We start from the raw sequence: 14,711 nt of genomic DNA, 5'->3' as shown, positions 1-14,711 counted from the left end.
GAGGTCCAGAGACCCTTGAAAATAGCAAACTGAAGAATCTTGATTAACTGGCAAAAAGCTGTTTTTATACTAAACATGCTGCTGCCTGTACAGTGCTTTGCTGAAAAATGGAAAAAGCTTTCTATTCATCTACAGCTTTCTATCCCTGCTTATTGTGAATGAAATAAGCTACCTGGATTTTGCAAATCAGGTAACAAAAATTCTGCAAATGCTGGTTAGGAATGGGCCAAATTGTTTAGCTAAACTCTCTAATCTCTGTACTTATGCCAAAAGTAATCTTTGGTTTATTCTATGAATTATAATGAACTCTGAATTCATAGGATCTGAACTTAAAATGTTTTCCTATGAAAACATGCATGTTAATTAAAGATAAATGGAGCAAAAAAAGGAAGGCTAATCAGGACCCCAAACAAAGATGTGAAGAATAACAAAACTCTTGCTACATAAAAGCACGAGTGAAGTTTATTCTCTGTGGTTGCAGTGTTTCTCTTACCTGACAGAATCAATGTACAGGTCTCCCTTGCTTTCCAAAACTTTTCATTATGCCCCTTTGCTTTTACAAAAAAAAAAATGTACATTAGTATGGTAATTGCCTTTTTAATAAAAGCAGAAATCTTTATATTTCATTTATTTAGTGAGAATGAGTACAACAAGAGTCTTCCCTAAAAGTGAAGTGTGTACTGTAAACTTTCAGAAAGCGGGGTACTCTGCTTTATGCCATGTTGTCTTATGAAGGGTTTCATAGGAACCTTTCCTTTTGGGTAGTGGGGGGAACCTATAATGGTCAACTTTCTGTTGCAGTTGGTAAAGAGGCAATCTTCTAGTGATAGCAAATTTCACAATGTCCCCCAAACTGCCAAGGGTGTTACTGAACGCAGGAGTAACAAATCTAAAGAGCCCTAGCTGGTTTGGCTCAGTGGATAGAGCGTCAGCCTGCGGATGGAAGGGTCCCGGGTTCAAATCCTGTCAAGGGCACATGACTAGGTTGCGTGTAGGAGGCAGCTGATCAATGATTCTCATCATTGATGTTTCTCTCTCTCTCTCCCTCTCCCTTCCTCCCTGAAATCAATAAAAATATATTAAAAAGTCTAAAGAAATCAGAGCAGACTTAACTTATATTCAATGTCCTCAGAGCCATTTCAACAAAACAAAACAAAGACAAATCACGCAGAACAGTTTTGCTTGCTAATAGTCATTAAGAAGTAAAACCATTTTACTGTGATATATCTGAAATCTCATTATTTCATCAAAACATAATTTTTCTAAATCTTCAGCCTCTATTTGACCTCAAGACTCAATGTATCATTAGTAATACCAATGCTTTTCAGCTTATCCAGATTAATCCTGCAATTAGGGCCTTATAATTTTAAATGATGAATAATGATGCCATTGTAAAATTTAGCCAAAGTAAATGCTGCACAAAGCAACTTTTCTTCTACATGTTTTCCTCATATATGTGAGGTACTGTAGCATGGCAGTAAGAAGTGGGGTTTCTGCAATTAGATTATTTAGAATTATGTACCAACTCTATCATTTATCAGCTGTGTGATACTAAGCAAATGTTTATTATCTGTGCCTCAGTTTCCTTATCTGTAAAATAAGGGTAATGACAGTACTTACAACTCAAGGTTATTGCATTTTATTTATTTATTTATTTTTAAATATATTTTTATTGGTTTTTTACAGAGAGGAAGGGAGAGAGATAGAGAGTTAGAAACATCAATGAGAGAGAAACATCGATCAGCTGCCTCCTGCACATCTCCTACTGGGGATGTGCCCGCAACCCAGGTACATGCCCTTGACCGGAATCGAACCCGGGACCTTTCAGTCTGCAGGCCGATGCTCTATCCACTGAGCCAAACCGGTTTCGGCCAGGTTATTGCATTTTAAAAAGGTGAAAGGTACACATGGGCAATATCAGTAAATCACTAGCTATTCTCATTATAGTCATAAATATTAATATATGTGTATCATAGAGTCATTAATATTTTTTGCAACAAAGACTATAAACTTAGCCTAAAATACACAGATATTTTGAACACAATATAATTTTTTCTCAGTAAAACATGAAAGCACATAAAACAGCTCACAGTTCACTCAGTAGGTGGCAATATAGTATTAGTTTTAAAATAATGCTTCTTTATTTTTTTGTTAATCTTCACCCAAAGATATTATTTCCATTGATCATTTTAAACAGTGGAAGGTGGGGGGGGGGGGGAGAGAGAGAGAGAGAGAGAGATGAGAGAGACACATCGATTGGTTGCCTCCTGCATGAGCCCCAACCAGACTGGGGTTGAACATGCAACTCAGGTACATGTCCTTGACTAGGAATCAAACCCATGACCCTTCGATCCACAGGCCAACACTGTAATCACTGAACTACATGGGCCAGAGCAATGCTTCTTTATTTTTAATACTATTTTTTAGAAGCTACAACTAACCATTACATTCAGATGAGCAAGACTTTCCTAAAATTAACTCTATCACATTATTTAGCATCTTATAAGCCTGAATATTATTCTCTCATTCAACAGTTTAGATTATGTCTCAGTCATTGCAAACCTTTTCAACAGGAATGTATTTTCTGTTACTATACTTCAAGATACATATTTTTAGATTTTTCTTCTATAAAACAGATTTATTTATTAAGTATAACAAAAATAAAATTGTTTCTGGATTCCAAAGGAGTTGACATCTCAATACAAATATGCAGCAGGGACATTCACATGCTGAACATAATTCTGAGGAGAGATGTTTATGACTGACTGCACACACGGAAGAGAAGAAAACATCATCAGCAAAGAGAGCCTTATTCTCTGAATTCAATTTATGAAACTCAGGTAGTGTGTGAATTGAGAGAGCAACAGAAAGTGGAATTGCTTGTGAATAACTTCAAATGGAAGAAGTGGAATCCTTTATCTTTCAGAACATGATGTGGCTTTAATTCTGCTGGAAGGTAGCAAAGGGGTGGTAGGCTGACTAGCAGTGGTGATAGTTCTCATGCTTGTCTGATTCCTAATCTCAGAAGGAGAGCTCTCAATATTTCCATGGCGTCTGCTGTTGGTGTTTTGTAGCTATCTCCTGTTAGATTAAAGAAAAATTCTCTTCTATTCTTAGTTTGCCAAAAGATATATTTTAATCACAAACAAGTGCTGACTTCAATCAATTGCTTTTCTGGTAAGATGATCATTTAACTTTTTCCCTTTATTCTGTCAATGTGGTAAATTCTACTAATTGATTTTCTAATGTTAAATGAACATTGCGTTATTACAACAAACTCAACTGATTTGCAACATCTTATCATTTGGGCATGTTGTTTGGTGAGCTGACAGTAAGAATTTTGGTGTATATGTTCATTGAGATTGCCCAGAAACTTTTCCCTCATAATTTCCTGTTTATGTTTTGATATGATATGAAGGTTATGCTGGCCTCATAAATTAAGTTCAATAGTGTTGCCTGTTTCTGTTTTCTGAAAAGGAGAGATATTTATTCCTTAAACATTTGCTAGAATTAAATAGTTAAACTATCTCTACATGTAGTGGAAGGTTTTAAATTAGAGATTCAACTATTTTTAGTTGTTATGAGATATTCGTAATTTCTGGGTTTTTATTGTGGTCCCAATTTCAGCAGGCTGAATTTTTGTATTATTTTTATCCTAGTAAGCGTATAGAACATAGTTGACAAAAAGCATACATTTATTAGATATATAAGTATTGCTGAAATCTATGTGGATAAGAACTATATTTAATAACTTTATTTAAAACTTGATGTAAGTTATAAAATATCTCAAATAGTTCTTTCTATTTCTTGGTTATTTTGAGTTTACCTTATTAAAATGAACTGCTTTAGGGCATAATTTTCAAAAGCATAACTGTGGTACTAAAAAAACTGAGAATACATTTTGTTTTGAGTTAAAATGAAAAGATACAGTGGCATTCCTAGTATACTTAACACCTGAAAGAAACAATTTTTAACACCTTTTCCTCTAGATGACAAAAGTATCTTCAGGAATGATGACGAAATGAAACAAATAATTATTATGTCCAGAAAGGAAATGCAGACAGTGACAATTTTCATTTATTAAATTTTGCATGTCAAATAATGCCAGTAAAAAAATTAGTAAAAACAATAAAAGCAAAATTTTTTAAAAATCTAAAAATATGTATACCTACATGTTGATTTTCCAGGGTGATGAATAATCCCATTGCAGTTTCTGGCTTTGAGCCTTCACTTCTGCAAATTTGTCAATGGCTTTGTCAAACTGATCTTCACATATTCATGGTGGATAGAATCAGGATAGTGAGATGTGTCAATCTATCTTCACTCATAGTTGATTGAAGGACACTTTATTTTCGTTTCAAATGTTTCTTTCACATGTAAAAAACAGATACACAAATGGTTAGGAAAGCTTTAAAATAAAAATGTTTATCAGGAATTCATAAAAATCCCATTTAACTGTAAATTCCAGAAATAACAGTAGCATCCTTGCCTTTGCTCTTTGCAATCAGTTCTGATTAGCTTTCAAATGTTTCTGCAGTTGAAACTTTTCCACTAAAATACCTTCACCAGAAAATTTATCATAAATATCTATCATAATTGGGAAAATTCACCAAAGCTTATAAAGGGTTGTATATTATTTGAGCTTGCTTCAGGCTCAGTTCATATTTCTAACCCCTGTTGTACTATGGAATCCTGTGTTTCAATATAGATTCAAAATAAACAATTTGAGCACAGTGATTGTGAAAATGAAGAAACAGAACTTGGCTGCTTATTCTTGAAATAAACATGTGTAGCTGAGTCCAGTGCAGGGGAGTTAGAGTTACTTCCATGTAGAATGCAATGTTTATTAAAGAATAAGCAATAGGGGTGGGAGTGGCTGGGGAGGGGGAGAAAAAGGATGTAAGGACGCATGTAATACTTTAAACAATAAAAAAAGAAATTTAAAAAAAGAATAAGCAATAAAAAATGGTCATTTTTAGCTTACATATAGTATATTATTAAATTTCAGGCCCGGCCAGCGTGGCTCAGTGGTTAAGGGTCAACTTATGAACCAGGAGGTCAAGGTTTGGTTCAGTTCTTGGACAGGGCACATGCCCAGGTTGATTTATTTCTGAAAATATTCATAAAAAATACAAACTGCATTCCCTTCTGCTCCTTCACTAGGCGTGGTTAAATTATTATACTGTGCTTCATTTTTACTTATCTGCTGTCACTGGCAGTGAGTAACACAACTTACTCTGATGTAATGGAGTGGATAACAAACTGATCTATCAAGATTAAAATTTTGGTAAGGCGCACAAACCTCTGAAGTACCGTTTGAGGTACGCCAGACCTTATCTGACACTTTCAGCGCCCTATCACAAACTGAAGGGTGGTAACTCCGCTCAGTACATGCACATCCTTCCAGGTCTGGAAAGGAAATACCTGGGAAATTTAATTAAAGTTTAAGTGAATCATAATATGAATCCCAATAGACTTCAGCAAATATTAAATTTCTGGTTTGCAGCTTAAAAAATAACTTAAGATACGGTAAAATTCCAATATCGTAAGAATATAGTATTGCATCGATTGTAGTAAATAAAAGAACTGGAAAAACAGCATTAAATATTTTTGTGGGGTTTAAACTAGCCAAAATGACTACACCTTTTTAGGTGTTTATAAGGTGTTTTTTATGCTTCATTGACAAATTTGGCTGAAAGAACCAAACTAGTCTGTCTTAATAGTCACAAAAATAAATGGAATGCCCATTTGCTTCCTGTTTGGTTCTGTTGATGGACTAATGTTCCCTCCTGCGATAGCCATTGAGGATGTTTATATTCTTGACCCCTCACAGGGAAGCAGGAAGGAATCTGAACTCTGAGGACTTGATGTACTTTTGGCTTTGATGTGCTGCTCTGGCCTCTGTGGTGGAAGTGAGCATGCAGAGGGACAGACCTGAACTTGTACTGAAAGCAGCAAAAACAACAATCAAGAGTCTGATGGTTAGCAGTATGTCTCTAAATCAACTGGAATAAGAACATATTTTCTGTAGCAACATACATAATGGTTTCAACTGCCCTCAAAATTAGGCAGATAAAATATACAAAAGAAACAAGGCATTTTCTTAAAAATATGTAAAATAGCCAATGAGGTAGAAAGTATGCACCAATAATGGGCCTACTGACAACAAATTGAAATATTTACCAGGAGCATTTTGGAGTTAAGTATTCCACTAAAGGGGAATCAAAATATTTAATGGGGGATAGTGGGGAGCAGCAGGCATTTGTATTTTTTTAAATACCAGGTATAATTCTGACATGAAACCAGCATTATGGGCCATGGCTTTGGACACCATTAATTGCTTAATTTAATGCAGTATAACATCATGCTTTAGAGTATGGGTTTTGGAGATAAACAAGTTTGGATCAATTTCCAACTCTGCCCCTTTACTAGCTTCATGAGCATCAGTAAATTACTTAATCTCTCTGTATCTCATTTAATCAATATCTAATGTATATTTGTTGAGTGCTAGGCTGTGTTCTAGACATATAACAGTGAACAAAATAAATGAAAATTCCTGCCCTTGACTGTCAAACTACAGCAGAAAAGCTGGGGAGGGTTGGAGGGCGGGAGGCGGGGGGGGGGGTGGTAAGAGATCAACCGAAGGACTTGTATGCATGCATATAAGCATAACCAATGGACGTAAGACACCGGGGGGGGGGGGGGGGTAGGGGAGGCTAGGGGAATGTCAAGGGGGGGTGGGGGAAGGAGACATATGTAATACTCTTTGTAATACTTTAAGCAATAAAACACAATTTTTTTTAAAAAAAAGAAAAGAAAATTCCTGCCCTTGTGCCATTTACACTCTAGAGTAAGGATAGTGACAAACGACAATATAATGGAGTGTGTGAGTGTGTGTGTGTGTGTGTAGGTAATATAACAATACAGGCGAAATCTGGGATGAGGGGGGAATTGAGAGAAATGTCTGTATTGGATCTTCCAACCTCATAAGCTTGTAAAGATTTAACAGAGTTCATATGTAAGGTGCTTGGAACAGTGGCTGGCACATGTTCAGTAAGTGCTATCTGCCATTCTCTTATTGTACCAATGAGGGAATTAATATCCAGAGAGATGGAAGAATCTTCCCAAGTACATCTAAGAGAGGAGGCAAATCAGGCTCAGGGCTATTCCTACTTGCCTCTTCTCAACTCACTCCTAGAAGAATTTCAATATGGCGCTAGAAGACAAAGACTAAAACAATGGAACCAGAGCTTGCCTCTTGACACAGATACCTATATCTGAATGTAGTTCTTGTTGGTGCCATACATCAGAAGCAAATATTGCTAAATGCAACTTTTGTCATCCCTGAGGACATGGATAAAATAAAGGGCTAAAAGAACTCAACCTGCCTATAACTCAGGCCAACTCCTTAAGCAACTTTGTATTAAAATAGTCTTATGAGGGGCTATCTACTGGTCTCCGTTTATAGCATAAATAGGTAAACAATGGGAGAAACTAAGATGGCGGCATAGATAAACACCGGGAAATTGCTGCCTCCCACAACAACTTCAAAAAAAACAACATAAAGACAAAACGAACAGCATTCAGAACTACAGGAAAGCTGGCTGAGTGGAAATTCTACAACTAGAAGGAAAGAAAAGCACGCTGAGAGCCAGAGGAGCTGCGGAAGTAAAGTGCAGAGGTACGGAGGCTCGCGCTCGCAGAAAGGGGCTGGTACCTGAGGAGGCGGCTGTCTTTTTAAATCGGGAGGGAGTCACAAGCTCCCGACTGCTCTGAACTCCGGTTCCGGGAAGTGTCTGGGGACCCAGGACTCATACGGGGAGAAACTGGACTGTCTGGCAGTGGGCAGAACTCGGAACTTGAGGTCGGCAACCTCAGAGGTGCTTGCAGCAATTACCGGGACACTGAGACGCGCGGCCCCTTAGGGCAGGGCTGAGGATCAACCATAGCTGCTTGCTCCGTCCTTTGATTCCCTGAGACCCCGCCCAACCCAGGCTGCGGCAGAAGCTTTTGCATATGAATGCCCCGGCCCTTTGCAACCTGAAAATTACCTAATTGCAACTGGGCCAGACAGACCCAGAACTTCCAAGAGAAGGCCCAAGGCCCCATAGCAGCTTGCATTGCTTCACAGCTGGGCCTCATCAGGGTACCTCCAAACTCCAAAAAAGGAAGGGGAATCTGCAGTTCTCTTCGTAGCTCCTGCTGTGTAACCTCAGGCAGAGGCTAAATTAGCACCTCCTTAGATCCAAGAGCCAGTGTACCCAGTGGTCAGAGGGGGACCATCCAGATTACAACTCCTCAGATCCATAAGGGACACACCCAGGGTGCAGACTCAGTGAGCACCAAAGCCCCACTGAAGCAAGTCTTGCCCCAGAAGGGTGTCTTCAGCACAAAAGTTCTCCCACTGCAGACACAGCCGATTCTCACTGCCAATTGGCCTGGAGGTCAATTCCTCCCAGTGATACCTACAACAATCAAGGCATAACTACAACAAGACTGTGCATAAAGCCCACAAGGGGGTGCACCAAGAGTGTCCACCTCAGGTAACTGGGGAGGCTGAGACACTAGGCCCTACAGGACACCTAGCACACAAAGCCACTCTACCAACACAGGGAAGCATAAAAAATGCGGAGACAAAGAAACAGGTCACAAATGACAGAAATGGAGGAAAGCAAACGACTGGATATAGAGTTCAAGGCCACGTTTATAAGGTTTTTCAAGAATTTTATGGAAACCGCTGATAAATTTAGTGAGGCCCTCGATAAATCTAGTGAGACTCTCATGGATATGAAAAAGGACCAACTAGAAATTAAGCATACACTGACTGAAATAAATAATAATATACAGAGATCCAACAGCAGACAAGAGGATCCCAAGAATCAAGTCAAAGATTTGAAATACGAAGAAACAAAAAAGACCCAATCGAAAAAGAAAAAAGAAAAAAGATTCCAAAAATATGAAGATAGTGTAAGGAGCCTCTGGGACAACTTCAAGCGTACCAACATCAGAATTATAGGGGTACCAGAAGAAGAGAGAGGGCAAGATATTGAAAACCTTTTTGAAGAAATAATGACAGAAAACTTCCCCTACCTGGTCAAAGAAATAGACTTACAAGTCCAGGAAGCGCAGAGAACCCCAAACAAAAGGAACCCAAAGAGGACCACACCAAGACATATCATAATTAAAATGCCAAGAGCAAAAGACAAAGAGAGAATCTTAAAAGCAGCAAGAGAAAGACAGTCAGTTACCTACAAGGGAGTACCCATACGACTGTCAGCTGATTTCTCAACAGAAACCATGCAGGCCAGAAGAGAATGGCAAGAAATATTCAAAGTGATGAATGCCAAGAACCTACAACCGAGATTACTTTATCCAGCAAAGCTATCATTCAGAATAGAAGGTCAGATAAAGAGCTTCACAGATAAGAAAACGCTAAAGGAGTTCATCACCACCAAACCAGCATTATATGAAATGCTGAAAGGTATTCTTTAAGAAGAGGAAAAAGAAAAAGGAACTCTTACCATTTGTCACAGCATGGATGGAACTGGAGAGCGGATAAATACCACATGATCTCACTCATTTGTGGAATATAATGAACAACATAAACTGATGAACAAGGACTGATCCAGAGACGGAGAGGCATTGATTGGACTGTCGGGCCTTGGAGGGAAGGTAGGGGAGGGTGGGGGTAAGGGGGAAAGATCAACCAAAGGACTTATATGCAAGCATATAGGCCTAACCAATGGACACGGACAACGGGGGGGGTGAGGGCATGAGCGGGGGGGGGGGGGGGGGGAGTAGAGGGTAACGTGGGGATAAGGATGCATATGTAATATCTTAGTCAATAAAAAATATATTTAAAAAAATAGGTAAACAATGGCTAAGGAAGACTGTAAAAGAACACTATAAAATGCATTTTTGACAAAACTTAATACACTACTACTACTAATTATTATTATTATTTTTAATCTCCCTTAATGCAATAGTACTATCTTGTGAATAAAGAAAATATGATAATTTCTTGAAATATATTTGGGCCCAAGCAGTATTTTAAAACATTTTTATTGCCAAATGGAACTTAGAAAACTTACAGGAGACCAGAAATTAGAAAAGCAATAATTGAAGACATCTTTTTGAGAAACTTATTGGGATAAAGTATCTGAGTCAAAGTCCAATGAGATGTCCAAACAATCCTTCTCACTATCAGAATGACTAATATTTGTTTGGGTTATGAGATAACTATAAGGGTTAAGACCATATAATGCGAGTGAGTGAAAATTTATTCCCATGACCCTCAAAACTAAAAACAATTAAATTTGACATTGAGTAAAGGAAAGAGGAGCGACTAATTTAAACATGTTGCAGAACATTCTAGAACCTATGTGAAAAACATAACTTGCTCTGTTAGTGTCATGCCTTTTGATAACACAGCAAAATCACTTATCTTTATCATGAAAGCATATGGAGTGGAAAAGAAAAAGACAAATCCGTAACTCTGGTTGTAGCATAAGAGATTAAATTGACAGGGGAAAAAATGGGGAAAAGGAAATCATTAAGGCAGTGGCTAATAATCTTGGGAACAAAGATAAGTGAAACGATGTAAACAGTGAGAAAGTTGCTCCATACCTAGGAGGGCTTTAGTTTACATGTAATTCATTTCTCTATGAATTTTTCCTCTGATTCAGGATATGAGTTAGCATAAGTTACTTCAACTCTGCAGGCAATTAATTTATTAGAAAATTTATGTGCAGCCTGGCTAGTGTGGCTCAGTGGCTGAGCATCAACCTATGAACTAGGAGGACACAGTTCGATTCCCAATCAGGGCACATGCCCAGGTTATAGGCTCAGTCCTCAGTAGGGGGCATGCAGGAGGCAGCTGATCAATGATTCTATCTCATCATGACATTTCTATCCCTCTATCTCTCCTTCCTCTCTCTGAAATAAAAAAAAAAATCTTTAAAAAAATTGATGTGCAAAGCATTTAAATATACATCAACAATAAGTGTGGGTAAATATATGGAGAAAAGGGATCTCTTATGCACTGTTGGGTTGGACTGTAAATTGGTGCAGCCACTATGGAAAACAGTATGGAGGTTCCTCAAAAAATTAAAAATAGAACTATTATATGACCCAGGAACTCCACTTCTGGGTATTTATCTGAAGAAATCCAAAACACTAATTTGAAAAGTTATATGTACCTCTATGTTCATTGTAGCATTACTCATAATAACCAAGATATAAAAGCAGCTTAAGTGTCCATTGATAGACAAATGGATACAGAAGATGTGGTTCATATATACAATAGAATATTACTTGGCCATATAAAAGAATTAAATCTTAACATTTGCAACAGCATGGATGGACCTAGAGGGTATTATGCTAAGTGAAATAAGTCAGTCAGAGAAAGACAAATACCATATGATTTCACTCATATGTGGAATTGAAAGAACAAAATAAATGAACAAACAAAACAGAAACAGACTCACACTACAGAGAATAGACTGAAGGTTGCCAGAAGGGAGGGCTGGGTGAAAACGGTGAAGGGATTAAGCAATACAGATTGGTAGTTACAAAGCAGTCATAGGGGTGTAAAGTACAGCATAGGGAATACAGTCAACAATATTAAAATGCCTATACATGATGCCAGGTGGATACTTGAAATATCGAGGGGTTCACTTTATAAAGTATATGCTTGTCTACCCACTATGATGTACACATGAAATTAATACAAACTAATATTGATTGTAAACTGTAATTGAAAAATAAAATGTAAATTTAAAATAAAATCTGTGTTACGACTTTAGTGATCTCAGGCTGAGAGTGACTTTAGAGATTATCTAGTTCAAGCCTTGATTTTGCAGAAGAAATGACAGAACTGAGAGGAAATGTGGAATTCCAGGGATTACGTGGTTAGTAATAAGAGGACAAACTTTTTTTTTTTTTTTAAGAACAGTCCATTGATATTTAGAGAGAGAGGAAAAGAGAGAGAGAGAGAGAACAGAAACATCGATGTGAGAAACAACGATCCCCTGCCTCCTGCACCAGGAATCGAACCAGCAACCTTTTGGTGCACGGGATGATGCCCAACCAACTAAGCTACACCAGCCAAGGCACGGCAGTATTTTTTATTTTTTCAGCTTTGATGTACATAATACATCAACGGAGAATGCAGCTAGGCCTTAAAAGATAAAAGGGATTTGACAGAAAAGTAAAGCCATAGCTGCTGCCCTCAGGGTTCACTCCCCAGTGGGAGAGAAAGACAGCAACCAATTAAAAGACAGAGTCCTAATAGATTACCTCTAAGCAAGGTGCAGGGAATACACAGAGGAGGTGCATTAGTCTGCATGGGCTGCCATAACAAAATACCACAGACTGCACGGCTTGACCAACAGAAGTGCATTCTCTCAGTTCGGGTGCTCGGGAAATTAAGGAGCAAGATGCCAGCAGATTAGGTCCCTGGTGAGAACTCTTTTCCTGGTGTCTCTTCTTATAAGGCTCCCACTCTCATGACCTCAAGTAACCCTAATTACCTCCCAAAGGTTCCATCTCCAAATACTATCACATTGGAGGCTAGGGCTTCAACATAATTTCAGGGAACACAGACATTCAGTGCATAACAGGAGAAAAGTGTTCACTCCGCCTACAGTACAGGAGCGTATTGCAGACGAAGTGACTCCTGAGCTGGGTCTCAAAGCAGGCGTAGGAGCTCACCAGTGGAGGGGCAGTGGGAGCACACCTTGTAGAGAGAACAGCAGGAACAAAATGCAGGAGGAGGGATGAATGGTGAGCATTTCAGCATAGACAGAATAAGGAGTACCTGTAGGGAAAAAGTAATTTGAGACCAGATTATAAGAAGTCCCTGTGCATGATGCTGAGGAGATTAAAATCTCTTCATATGGGCAGTGGGAAGTTGGTAAAATTGTGTGTGTGCTATAATAAAGTTTGTTGTGTGGATAACAGTAATACAAGTTTAATATTTGAAAACTGAAATTAAAAAATTTAACGTTGAAATCAGTAAAAGTTACAGGAAGATTGCAAGAATAGCCCCAGCTCAGTGGATAGAGCATCGGCCTGCGGACTGAAGGGTCCCAGGTTCGATTCCGGTCAAGGGCATGTACCTTGGTTGCGGGCACATCCCCAGTGGGGAGTGTGCAGGAGGCAGCTGATTGGTGTTTCTCTCTCATCAATGTTTCTAACTCTCTATCCCTCTCCCTTCCTCTCTGTAAAAAATCAATAAAATATATTTTTAAAAAAATAGTACAAAGAACTCCTGTATATTCTTTACCCAAGTTTACCAATTATTACTATTTTGCCACATTTGTTTCATTATTATTTTTCTTTCTTTGTATAACATATATATTATTTAGACATGTGGGAATAGGCATATATAGATATGCATGTGTGTGTATGCACACATACACAAATATATACACACGTGTATACATATACATGTATACACACACACATATTTTTTCCTGAAGGATAAACCCATCTTCCATTTGTCCTTCTATCTCCTAGCTGAGCCCTGAACACGCAGACACTTAATAAAGATTGAAGACTAACAACCATGTCAGAGTAGCTTACGCAAAAGGCCAGGGGTAGCCAAATTTCCTTCTGGGAAGATGAGCGGCGGGAAGACTCTGGGGATTTCCCAGCAGAATTGAGGAGCCTTTGAGTCAGAAAACCAGAGCAGCTCCTCCCCTGCTGCTGAGAACCAGCCAAACAAGTATTAACAGGGTGCCAGAAGCACAGTAACTCTTCGTACCAGGTCCACAATCCCTCATCCAGAATTTCCAAATCCAAAAACACTCTGAAAGTATGTTTGTATCTCATTTGGTAGCAAAACCTGCCCGGAAATAATCCTGAGCCTTTTGATGGTGTTTGTTTATCCCACTCTCTGAATTTTCATACATTTCACTGCATGACTAGCAATGTGTTTGATAACAAGGGTTTCCTCAGGACTCACTGGGGATAATAATTAATTCAGGGTATATCATGCCTGTATCCCCTTTCTAAAATCTGGATTTCAAATTCATGGGAATGTAAAGATTTCAGATAAGGAAATATGGAAGTGTATTTAAAAAGTGGGGGTAAATACTTTGCAACTTAGACTGGGGCCTTTAATGAACATTTCTCCCATGAAAATGTGAGTGGAGCTCAAAGAAGACCTCACAGGCTTTGGCACCCTATATCTACTCAAGGAGGCCTTCATTTCACCTGTTTTGACTCATGCTCCTCATTTATGCATCTTTGGTTCTTTGCTTGATTCTGTCCCTCAGCAACCACTACAGGCCTGGCTCACCATTTAATTTAAAGCCTTCACTCTTCTTCAGGATATGGTTTTTGCTATTTGATCTCTGGCCTTCCTGAACCATACTTCCACTAAGAAAAGGGCTTACCAGCTCCTCTCTCCCATCAGCCCTGCTCCACCCTCACTGTGCTGTGCCATATGGGACTTATCACCTGCATCTGTCGCCTGCTGTCCTGACTGGAACACTGGGAGGTGGGATGTGTGTGCAAAACCGAATCAGACCACCCAGCCATTCAACCATCCAGTTGGTCACTTGTTGGATCATTTATTCATTTAAGAAATATATACTAAAATGTCTACAACTGCCAGATGCTTTTCTAATACCTAAAGTACAGCAATAAACAGATATATTTGATGTCATCATTTAATTAACATCTAACAAGGGAAACAAATATTAAAT

The 14,711-nt window shown here is 38.5% G+C and overlaps 1 long non-coding RNA gene across 2 annotated transcripts; it reads right to left on the bottom strand.

Moving 5' to 3' along the window:
- Window positions 1-475: 475 nt before the first annotated feature.
- Window positions 476-14,485, bottom strand: LOC118660632. 2 transcript variants are annotated; one of them, XR_004968998.1, is made up of 3 exons: window positions 12,712-14,485; window positions 4,173-4,367; window positions 476-553 (listed from the first exon to the last, which is right to left on the bottom strand). It is a non-coding gene; the product is annotated as an uncharacterized LOC118660632 (long non-coding RNA). The 2 variants fall into 2 exon arrangements; XR_004968999.1 differs by having other exon boundaries at window positions 12,737-14,485.
- Window positions 14,486-14,711: the final 226 nt, after the last annotated feature.

This window comes from Myotis myotis, unplaced genomic scaffold (genome assembly GCF_014108235.1).
Source record: "Myotis myotis isolate mMyoMyo1 unplaced genomic scaffold, mMyoMyo1.p scaffold_m19_p_7, whole genome shotgun sequence".
In the NCBI taxonomy this organism is placed as follows: Eukaryota; Metazoa; Chordata; class Mammalia; order Chiroptera; family Vespertilionidae; genus Myotis; species Myotis myotis.
The sequence above is the reverse complement of the archived record's forward strand: the minus strand, read 5'-3'. Positions and strand labels throughout refer to the sequence as shown.